The sequence below is a fragment of the Musca autumnalis genome, unplaced genomic scaffold (assembly GCF_047663935.1).
Source record: "Musca autumnalis isolate F117 unplaced genomic scaffold, ASM4766393v1 scaffold_2, whole genome shotgun sequence".
Lineage (NCBI taxonomy): Eukaryota > Metazoa > Arthropoda > Insecta > Diptera > Muscidae > Musca > Musca autumnalis.
Window position 1 is genome coordinate 259225462 of NW_027411755.1, and position 12845 is coordinate 259238306.

A 12845-nucleotide genomic window follows, 5' to 3' on the forward strand; every position below is an offset into this window, starting at 1 on the left:
TTGAGTTTTATTATGCAAAAAATAGCTATTAGCCTTAGGCAAAAATCTTTCGCACATCATTACAATATGCTTTTCCACCCACTGTAAAGCCATTACGATTTATGGACATGAATGCAGAGACACCATCATCGGCATCATCATCATCATCCATATTATTATGGGGGCAGGCATTTTGTTGTGCAATTTTCAATTTTCTTCTAATATTCTGGTTGATTCTTGAACTCGTTTCACTTCTGTTTGGGGTGGTGTTTTCCCTTTTCCTTTCCTCGTAACCAATTGCTTTACTGCTCACCTCTTCTTGGTTTGTTTGCTTCGAATACTGAAGAATTCTAGTTTCTATTGCCTGTTCTTCTTCTTCTTATTGTTATTGTGGCTGTTGTTGTTGTTGATGCTGGTGATTTTTGTGCAAATTTACCATATTGTACGCTCAATTTAATTTAAGACTTGGGGGAAAAATGCAATAATTCTCGGAATTCTGTTTCTTTTCAGTACCAGAGCCAAGTAGTGCCAGTAAATAAAGGCCGACAACAAAAACTGCAACTGGATGCACATGTTTAGATGAAAACATACACACATTCACACACTGCTGCTAAATATTCAAATGTGTTGCTGCCTATGCCAACCATTCACATTTGGCGGAACATAAAGTTCGCTGCTGCTTACGCTTCTTGAAACAGACATTAAAAGCACAACAAATAATAAAGATGACCTAATTCCACCCAATGAATGAAGAGATTTCCCAATCAAAGGAAATTGCTAAAAAATTATGTGCTTTGAAAGTGCTACAGAAGACAATGTTGTTGTAAAATAAACTGCATTTGAGATACACAGAAGATTCGTATTGTTTTTGCTAGGATTTGACTGGGAGACATGAAGTCGAGAGGATTTACATGATTCTCGCTTTGAAGGTTCTAACCATTGTGCGCCATTGCACACCTTTGAAACTACCAGATTACTATTGGAGAGTGGTAGCTCTCCACGGAGCATCCAAGTCTATTCCGCCGGTACCAAATCGTAGATCCACAATTATAGGGCTTCACTTCCCTCTTAGTATGGGTCGCAGCAAACGGTTGATAATACGACTCAACATCGAGGATCCAAACCACAACCACCGCATTGCAAGCAATAGGTGCCCCTCAATACATAGTCAGGCTAGATGAACAGATCTAGGGGCTCCTGGCTACCGCGGCACCTGAAAGTCTCCGGTCAGACTTCGTAGTCGAAACTACTACCAGTGTTTGTTCATACTACACGGGATTGGTCGCTCAAAGTGAGATAGAGTTTAGGCACGATCGGCGAATAGGAATAGTACAAAACAAGTGTTACACTGATGCAGCAGTCTAGTCACCACGTTTACATGGACGTAGCTTTCTCGCTGCGAAGGGCAACAGATTAAGTTTGAAAGTGCCCCCGACAAGATCTAAAAGGCATGGTGGAGAGTAGAGATTCCCCATTATTCCTTACCACCTGTGGTACCAGAAAAATTACTTGTGGTCAGATCTCGTAACCGAGTTACTCCCAGTTTCAATCCCATGGGGGCTGCCAACCCCAACTGGCAATATACGCGGTTAAGCCTATATAGCCTCAATAAAATAACCTGCACTAACGCTCTGCGACGGCGGAACCCCCTATTTGCAAAGTTCCCAAAACTAGCACGAGTAGAGCTAGTGGAGAGTTCATGACTCACATCCCATTGGTCATCAACCCATGGAATCTAGGTTCATGAAGTCCTTATAATGAGGATACTCACACAACACATGCATCCAGACTTCGACTGGAGCCCCACAACTCCACGCTGAAGTGCCAGAAAGGTTTCTACTATGTAAAAATTCTAAGAAGCCCAGATGAAGGCCGAAACCGAAATCAGGGTTCGTCATGGCAAAAGTAACATCGGTGGGAACAATCGGCAAAACTCACTTGACTAAAAATAACACGTTTACAGGGGGCGATCGTAAAATGCGACGAACAGGACTAACAACACTGCATATTTTCTCTTTGACCTGATCTGAAATTGATGAAATTCATCCTCTCACCCATTGTGATGCTCAAATGCCTCACTTCGACCTTGTACGAGAGACAACGACCATCAAAGACGACACTTGGATATCGATTGCCAGACAATGTACCATTGAGTTGCATTGTCACGCTCTTCTCTCTTGCAACTTGGACGCCTAACAATAGAAATCATTCCGAAGCCCAATCCCTCTTCTCTCTTGCAACTTGGACGCCTAACAATAGACATCAATCCGAAACCCAATTGTTCCATCTCAGAACGAAATTGAGCCCCAAACCAGAATCAGCAAATCATGTGCAAAGGCACAGCGAATTAAGTTGTTTCAGTAGTGGAACCATCATTAGGTTCCAAATAATTGGATGCTTGCCCACAACCCCGAACAATATCAATGCATACCCTATTGTTTGCACCAATAAAGCACGTCACCCCATCAGAGAAATAGCTTTGCCAAAGCTTTATCTCTTGGCATCCAACTTCTTGTAGACGAGCAATCACTCTTGACTAAGGTAGTCAAAAGCACCTTTGAAATCGACGACATATCGACTTGAAGACTCAGCCACACAGCGCTTTACATACAACCAATCGTTTTCTATACTACGCCCTGTTTTAAACCCAAACTACCATTCAGACTCTGCACCAGAAAGTTTCTCCTAATGCCGACGAACCATTAACTTCTCCGCAAGAAGACTGAAGCCGCGATAAGATCGAGGATTACTCCTTATCTTATCTACCGACGCCAAAAGGACAATCTCTTTCGCATATTTCCACTCTCATGGAAACACATCCCTACTCACACATTTACACAGCAAAGCCTCTAGGAAACCCGGAATGGCCATTCAGATGCTTTTACACATCTCTCCGGTCAGACCGTCTATCCCAGGCTACGTCCTGCAGCGAACTAACGCTACAGATCTGTTTGCAACAGGCAACCCCTCCTGTGGAGGAGGTAACTCCTGCTCTGTCCTTGGGAAGAATGAGGACATCACTCCACGTAGTTAGAACTCTATCACCTACTTTGATGTCAGAGACATCAAGAGCCTTCTTCAGTTTACAAAGCCGATACAGCGTACCGCAGGTGCCATCACGGTTTCTCTCCATCACAAGAATGCAATTGAAAATATTTAGCAGTTGACATCATCCGTCGTTTGGCTCTCTGGAATTTCTTTCGGAGGCGACTAACCTCTTTCCGCTTCTGACTCAAAGTTATATTCCACCATGACAGTTTCCTATAACTTCTTCGGCTGCAGCTCTCAAACAAAGAATCATTGACACTAGAAAAAGTGTCAGTCAGGAACCTATCATGGAAACACATCCCTACTCACACACAGCAGGGATGTGCATTTACACAGCAAAGCCTCTAGGAAATCCGGAATGGCCATTCAGATGCTTTTACACATCTCTCCGGTCAGACCGTCTATCACAGGCTACTTCCTGCAGCGAACTAACGCTACAGATCTGGTGCAACAGGCAACCCCTCCTGTAAAGGAGGTAACTCCTGTTCTGTCCTTGGGAAGAATGAGGACTTCAGGGCATAAACACAATCACTCCACGTAGTTAGAATTTTATCACCTACTTTGATGCCAGAGACATCAAGAGCTTTCTTCGGAACTCAAAGTCCATACAACTTACCCCAGGTGCCATCACGGTTTCTCTCCACACAAGATTGCCATTGAACATCTTTAGAGTTGACATCATCTCTTGGTACTCAGTAAGACATTGCTATAGGCTAATCGTCCACATCATCAACGTTCTGTCGTTTGGCTCTGTGGAATTTCTTTAGGAGACGACTAACTTCTTCCTGCTTCTGACTCAAAGTTATATTCCACCATGAGAGTTTCCTTCTTCGGTTGTGCCTCTCAAACAAAGAATCATTGGCACTAGAAAAGTGTCAATCAGAAACCTCTATTACTCATCCACGGGAGGAGAAGAGAACTCACATAATGAAACAACACTTGTTGGAGTTGAGCTGAATGAAGTTTTTTTGCAAGTAAAAAAGGAAAGCCGAAGATTCGAACCAACAAAACCACCAAATTATGTGGCCGGTTTCGCTGCTAGTTACGCAGATCATCAGATATATCGGCTGTGAAGTGGCAATATTGCAATACAGCATTTATAGATCGCATTTCACTTATATTTGCAGATCCCACTGGACTTTGTCTGGTCTTTCTTCCTACATCTCAGCTTGTGGCAGATATATGTAATTTTGGGTTAGTTATTTTATTTATTTATTTAAATATTTATTACAATTAAAAATTATAATAAACTTATAGCTAAAAGCACTAGCGACTACGGCTATCGGCTATTTTGGGGTAGTTGATGGTAGGAATTATGCTACGGTCGACCATGTCATTTAACTCAGTGCTCACCTTTGAAGTCCATATGTTGAACAGAGTGGCGTAGATTTAGTGGCGGATATTTACACATTCCTCGCGTGGAGAAAAGGTGCTAAGGTCAGTCCAATATGAGTTCAGCCTTTTACAAATGACATCAGAGAAGCTAACTGACGCCAAAATCGTAAAATCATCGAAATATGTTGCGATCTCAATGCCGTCTGGAAGGGGGTGGAATACAGGAGAGGTAGAAGTTAAACAGATCCGGAGATATCACCCAACCCGGGGGGAATTTCTTGTTTCACTCTACGCGACTTTACCGAAGAGCCGCCGTCGCACTGGATATATCATTGGTGGATCTTTGTGCCGTCAAGTCATCTCTTTCAGCGGAACCGCACTCTCACTTCTTTTTTATTTTTTATTTTTTTTTTATTTTCTGCTGCTCCGATACTGCTGTTCCCTAAGGCCGAAAACACATCCAACATTTCATCATTTCTGATAAGAGAAAAAAGAGCAAGGGCAACATAGGACGAATTATTCTTTATTCTTTTATTAGAAATTACGCGCAACTCTACTGAAACATTGGATGTGTTTTCGGTTTAACTTTCCACTTTCTCATTCGTCTCTTCGTGGTACTCTTCAGACTGTGTTTCGTCAATCTCTTCAATATCCCAGTTGATAAGACCATGCAATCTCTCTATTTCATCCTCGATTTTTGCTGCCTTCTCATTATCACAGACTTGGGTGAATGTAGGATCCTATTAAGGCAGATTCTTTAGCGTTCACGGTTTCGGCTACTAATCCGGCTTAAAGGATCAATGTAAACGGGGATCTATATTATTTTAATAAAGACAAGACGTTTATTCTTTGAGTGATTCGAATGCACTTTTTGTTAAGTAAAAATTATCTTAAGAACTAATAGAGAGATATAATGTCCACCGATTTTAGCAGACTCCCAAGGTTTTAATCTGTGGGAATTGATTTTCCAATATTACTGACGATGCAGATGGATGGATCTGTTCGCCTGTTTGCTAACTTTACCATTAAACAAGTATAGGAACTCACATGGCATGTAAACTCCTCATCATGCCTTGCCCTTGATGTAAATACATTTTATTGCCCAAATCGCATCTGCAAAATAATGCTATATGGTAGGCGAATATATAGATATGTAGGCATTTCTGCCAGAACCATTCTAACTCATCTATGAGTCATAGTATGTCAGCAACTATGACAGCACTATTTCCACTAGACTTGTTGATGGTCAAAAACAGCAAAAGCAAAAATTCAACACAAAACTTAGTCAAAGCCTTGAAGTTAAGTTCGAAATCTCTCACCCTCTCTGCCACTTCTGAGCGCATACTAAAGTGAAAACTGGCTGGCAATGAGTCTGTGACACTGTGACTGTACAAACTGTCGCTACTGCCTGCATTCTAGCCTCAAGTCTCCTCATAAATGTGGTGCAACATTGACCTTAACAAAACATCAATGACGAAATCACCTCGTTTCGATTTGCTCTGCTACAACGCCGCCGCCACAACAATGACAAACCTCAAACTTTTAGAATTTAGAACAGATTTCATTTCGAAAATAAACTTGAAAATTTTACACTACAAAACATAGAATACCAATAACAACAGTCGCCGCACCATCGTACTATCGTCGTCCAACTTTGTCATCCAACTTTGTCAATTGATTACCTTCTAGGCCAAGCAGCAGTTAACATATGGCGTTGCATTTCAATAAAAACCGCATTAGACCATCCGATGGAATTGTGAGAGGTAGCAAAAGAGGGGCGGGGATGTTGTCGCTCATTTCAACAGCAAGAGACGCACAACAACCGACAGCAGCAGCAGCGGCGATAATAATTTAAAATTCGATTAACGTAACCGATTATTGCCATTTAAAAACATTAATTAAATCGGCTCGAAACGAAGTCGAAATAGATTACATGAAATAGAGCGCAGTGTTGCCGAAGCAGTTTTGGTTTTTAACAACAAGACTGAACGAAATCATGTTCAACCACAGAAACAGGGTTTAGCTTTTTTGTTGGTTTTTTTTTAAGCTATGGCATCAGTTTGGCTTTGTGGCGGGTAGAAGTACGGTGGATGCATGTGCAGAACAGCTTGAGCTGGTGATATATTTGTAGACGTTAAGGGCACATTTGACTTCCTTTCGTGGGATAGCGTACTCGCTAAGTTGTCTGAGATTAGGTGTCAGGATTTTGCTCTCTCATCGAATTGTTTTAGTGGAAGAAGGCCTTGTGTCATGGGAGGCAATGAGACGGTCTGGGCAGATGTGCAGCGAGGCTACTCTCAGGGGTCCATTTATTTGGAACCTCATTACGGTGAACTGCTTATCATGATCGAAGGGGACACTTGTGTCGAGCTGGAACGTCGTGATGAGCAGGCCGTGGGGGTCTGGAGTGACCAAGGAGTCTAAGGAGATGACTGAACTAATGCTGCTGAAAGCCAGATTAGCACACAGTCGTCCTCCCCACGTTCTATTTGGTGACCATGACATACGGTACGTTTGAAAAGTCAACTACCTGGGTATAACGATTGCCGAGAGAATAAACTATCTGCCACATTTTGATCGCTAGAAGGGCAAATTGACAGCTGGTACGGGCTGAAGGGTCTTACGGACCGACTGGGGTTTGATAAGGCGTTCCGTGCGTATACGGTGGGCACCATATTTCAACATATGGTGCACCTGTATAGTATGCCTCAGCAGAGTCTGATGTTGTCGTGTCAACGTATGGTCATGTTAGCATGTCTGCCCGTTTGTCGTACTGTGTCTATGGATGCAAAGCAGGTGTTACTTGGCGTTCTAACCTTTGATGTGCAAAGAAGATGTAGGGCTATTTTGTATAGCCTGAAGCGAGGATTGCAAACTGTCTGAGGATGAATGATTAGTGCCTTCTGATTTGGTGGATGCGGATGTTAGGGGGAGCAGTGCAATCTTTCGGGAGCGAGCTACGAGGTAGAGGACTATGTGGACGATCGTACTGGGCCGCTCAGACTTCGGCTTTAGCATGAGTCTGGAATTCTTAAGGCCTGCGTACATAAGCTGCTTTGCCTGCTTACCTTGCTTACTTCTGATAAAAGAATAAAAAAAGAAAAGGGCAACCTAGTTCGAAATTTGCTCGGCCTCCTTTATTCTTTTATTTTTATTATGTCAGCTTATGTACGCAGGCCTTTACTGACAGGACATGGCTTTCTAAATTTATTTTTGCATGCAAGAGGCCTGTCCGAGACAAATTTGTGTGGGTGTGGGATGACCGAGGACTGGAGGAATGTCAGTACATGACATTAGATATTTACCAAATATGGGTATCACGTATGGTGAGGCGGGGTGGGGTTTCAGTAGGTCACTTGAAGACAGTCGAACCTTTAGTTGTGTAAGTAGTTTTGCACGTCAAGTGTTTGATAGGAGAAAGACTAGACTTAGTGGAGGTAATCCCTCCAAATAGTCATCTCTACAATTTCGGCGTGTCGTTGTTGGTGCGTCGTCGGGTTCAGTGTGACATCGTGCTAGTCAACCGTGAGGATGGCCTAGTTAATTGTTTTTTTGTCCGTTGCCGCGGTCCCTGTGGGTCCTTTGTGCAGTCCTTGAGGACTGAATGTTCTTGGTTTTGTAGTCCTGTGTTTTATGTTCGTTTGGCTGTATGAATTGGTGGAAGTCACCAGTCCGGGGCTGTTTGGAGTCCAACTGGTGCTAGTCGTTCTCTACGAAGCCTGACCGGATGATATATTCTGGTACCGCGGATGCCATCAGATCCTCGGATCTGGCCTGGCAGTTGATGTTGGCCCCCTTGTGGCTGTGGTTTAGATCAAATCGCGGGTAGAATGCGGATTTACATTATCAACCTGGTGTCTCATCCTGAGAAAGACATAAGTATAGATAGGCTTCGCTCCTAACCAAGGAGGCGATCGCGTCCGAATATGTGTGAGCAAATTGGTACATATACTTCAATAAAACAAAGCATATATTGCATTAATATCCCACGGGCTTGTCATAGGTTATCGGCTCTATGTAGTGTTTTTACGTTCCAAACCATAGTCCTTTATCAAAGTCGTCATCAGTTTTCGGCATCAATCATGGTAATTGTGCCATGGCATCAATATTATATTTATTCTTACATAACCTTCCTAGCAACTTAATGGCAACCCTGTCTAGAACTATTTATTGCGGCATTCATTCGATTCAATAAAAACAACTAAACGGCGTGCGCATGCGTAACAGTCATTAATGTCTGACTTAGGCCAAATGATTTCGATGCTGTTGTCGTTGTTAATGGCTCTCTTCAATTGTGCACACCAAGTAAAGAAGTAAAATATTTAACCGGTTTAGAATAGCTAACAGTCTCACAAAATAATCACAACGCCCCGTCTTGAACCGCCCCGCCCCTCCCGCCATGAACAGTAACGAATCATCAACGTAAACGTTTTATTGACTTGTTGTTGATTTTTTTATTTCTAAGAATCAGGTCAAGGTTAGTGAGACATAATAAAAATAACAAACATTCGTTCCTTGGTTTAGTAGCTCTTTACACACAGCAGGCTGCTCCACCGCCCAATTCTCATGCACACATGCGCACCATTCCCCGGTGTTTATTTAACCAATCAGAATCATCAAGAGAAACTGAGAGACCGCTCACAAAGTTGGAAGCAACATGTTTGATGTTGTACTATTTAAGAGTATGGGGAAGTTGAATACGAAACATGTGCACTCTTAGAACATTGATGTTCAAAATTGAATTTAAGTGAGTTTTGCAAATGCTTGGATTTTCTTTAAGTATTTTTACTTTCATAAAAGCATAAACCTCAAACTAAAACTAATACCCCGGTAACATTTAACCGGATTAACCCAGTGGGTTTGGGTTTCAAATGCCAATTTCATAGCGCAAATGTCAAATAAATGCTCATAAAGTGGGTTAACCCGGCAAAAAGTGCTAGTGTAACTGTCCCTTAAATACGTCTTTTAACAAAAAAGTAAAAAACCTTTAAGTTCTGCCAGGAATATGCTTTTACCATGAAATATTCTGAGTAACTCAAAAAAATGAGTTAGAGAATTGCACTAAAGGTGTACCAAACAGTAAAAGATCGTAATAGTAGACTACTGCCTGGACAAATTTAAAGATGGAAATGTACAATAGCAGTCCAAGTTGCTTCGACCTCACATCATATTACCTTGGGAAGAAGTAAGACTGTCTCCAACATTGAAGAAAGGTATCATTGTAAAGTTAACCAAGAATGGCGACCTGAAAGATTGTAACAACTGGAGAGGAATAACCCGGCTCAACACAAGATACTGGCAGTCATAATAAAGGAAAGAATTCAAAAGCAAGTAGAAAATATTCTGAAAGACGAACAAGCAGGCTTCAGACCAAATAGAAACTGTGTAGACCAGGTCAGGGTGTTGACGCGTCATAATAGAAGAGTAATAAATGGCACAAAACACACGGAAACTGGAGGGGAATGTAATTTTGTTTATTTTCATAGAAGCACACTCGTATGCACATATATGTATTATCAAAATTATTTTTCGACAAATTTGTTTACATTTTATACCCTACACCACTATGTGGGGAGGGTATTATAAGTTGGTTTTGGCCAAAAAGTCTGTAACGCATCGAAATAATGGTCCTAGACCCATACTTATATATACCAAAATGAATGTCTCGACGAGCTGAGTCGATCTGGCTATGTGTGTCAGTCCGTCCGTCTGTCCATCTAAACCTTGTAATCACGCTACAGGTCGCAATTTTGATCGGATCGTCACCAAATTTTGGATGTTGATGGGGGTCCCGGAGGGGAAGAAGCTTATTGATTTTGGTGATGGTCGGATAATATTTAGGGGTCGGAAAGGGCATAAAACTTAGGTGGATAAAAAGACGTTGGAAAAAAACGCGAAAGCGAATATCTCAGCTTCTATATGGGGTTTACCAAAAGCAAAACCTGACGATGAAAGTAGAAAATATAACATTTTTAATGATGTAAAGTTGGTGCTCGTAGGTGATCAAATAACGAAGATATCACAATACTAGCAAATAGAACCCCAATTTTCATGTTTGCGATTATAATTATTTTGACAAATATCACAGATTTGGTTGAAAACTTTCCAAAAGCAAAGCATGTCTATGAAAGTAGAAGATCCCGTCTTTACAATGATGCAAACTAGGTCGGCTGGGTAACCAAATAACGGAGATATCGCAATAGTCGGTAATACATTCCATTTTTCTATTTTTTTGGAAATCACGCTACAGGTCGCAATTTTGATCGGATCGTCACGAAAATTTGAGGGTTGATGGGGGTCTCACAGATGAAGAAGCCTATTGATTTTGGTGATGGTCGGATAATATTTAGGGGTCGGAAAGGGCAAACACTTATTTGGAGAAAAGTCAACATTTTATTTCAAAACCAATATCTCTGTTTCTTTAAAAGGTATATCAAAAGCAAAACTTGGAAAGGAAAGTAGAAAATATCACCTTTACAACGATGTAAAGTAGGTTGTCGTAGGTGGTCAAATAGCAGAGATATGGCAATATTCGATAATGCTTCCAATTTTCCGATTTTTTTGTAATCACGCTACAGGTCGCAATTTTAATCGGATCGTCACGAATTTTTGGGAGTTAATGGGGGTCCCACAGAGGAAGAAGCCTACTGGTTTTAATGATTGTCGGATAATATTCAGGTGTCGGAATGGGCAAAAACTTTTTTGTAGAAAAGGTTTACGTTTTATTTCAAAGCCAATATCTCTGTTTCTTTAAGAGGTATATCAAAAGCAAAACTTGGCAAGGAAAGTAGAAAATATCACCTTTACAACGATGTAAAGTAGGTTGTCGTAGCTGCTCAAACAACAGAGATATCGCAATAGTCGGTAATGCATCCCATTTTCCGATTTGTTTTTAATAACGCTACAGGTCGCAATTTTGATCGGATCGTCACGAATTTTTTGGGAGTTGATGCGGGTCCCATAGAGGAAGAAGCCTATTTAATTTGGTGATGGTCGGATAATATTCAGGAGTCGGAATAAGCGAAAAGCTTATGTGGAGGAAAGTCAACGTTTTTTTCTTATGCGAATATCTCCGCTTCTGGTTGGAGTATTCCAAAAGGAATACCCGTCAATGGAAGAAGAAAATATCTCGTTTATATTGATTCAAAGTATGTTGGCGTAAGTGAGCAAACCGAGATATTGCAAAATTCAGTAATATACCCAATTTTTCCATTTTTTGTAATCACGCTACAAGTGGAATTTTGATCTACATTGGTGTAAAGCAGGTTGACGAAGGGAGATATCACAGTAGTCGGTAATGCATCCAATTCTTCCATTTTTTGCAATCAAGCTACAGGATGGTCACGAAATTTTATTTGCTTATGGGGGTCCCAGAGAGAAAGAGGCATATTATTTTTGGTGGTAGTCGGATTATATTCCCTAAAAGAAATGTTTTCCAGTGAAAAGCATATGCACAGGGGTAGTGGTGGCCCCATCCCGACTATAGCCTTTGCTCACTTGTTTTTCTTATTTTTTGTTTGTCATCAGTTTATTGGGGTTGCCATCAAGTAACACATATTACGTACAGATGCCTATGCAAAATTTAAAAAATAAGTATTATGGAAACCCTGAAATATAAAAGCTTTTGTGAAATAGACGAAAGCTTTTAGATAAAAACTAATGGTTCGTAAAATTTTACAAGAACCAAATTTTGAACGTATACATTTTAGTACGAACGGTTCGTGTGACAGGCAAGCATTTTTAAAAAAACAGGCTGTTAAATTCGCGTACAAACCTAAAACAAAAATCAATCTCTCGATAATTTTGAAAATAGAAGAATAAAAAAATGTACTGAAAACACCAAAATTGTGAGAAAAAATAGAAAACATGAATGAAAATAATATAATTTTATATTAAAAATATATCTGAAAGAAGACAAATATTTGTTCAGTTCATATCAATTAATTGTATTCGTCATTTGGCTGAAACTTTTTTAAAATCAGTGAACAAAAAGTACGCAACGGGCAGAGCTATAGGTTTCGCCCTAAGTGAACAACATTTAATAGAATACGTCCGCAAAAAAACACCAAATTCTCTCTCATTTATTTTTTGAGAAAACTATTAAGGTCGATGTATTAGCAATCTGTTACAACAATGCCAAATAAGATTTTGTAAACATATATATTTTTCTTATTTTCTTAGCACTATTTAATTCCGAAATTATTATTCAATGTATTGTTACGAATGTAACTGATAGGTTTAAGTTAGTATAGTTTAATTTCCGTTAATTTAAAAATTTGAATTGTAACGTAAAGTTTTATTACGCAGTTACTTTATTTAAGCAACAACAACTACCATGTAGAACTCTCTTCATCATTCTAGTCGTTAATTTACCTTTTATTAATGAGCTTTTGTTTGTTTTGCCATAATCATGTAATTATCGTTAGTTCCTACTTCTTGTATTTCGTGTATTTGTTTGTTGTTGTAATTACGTCATTACTGTG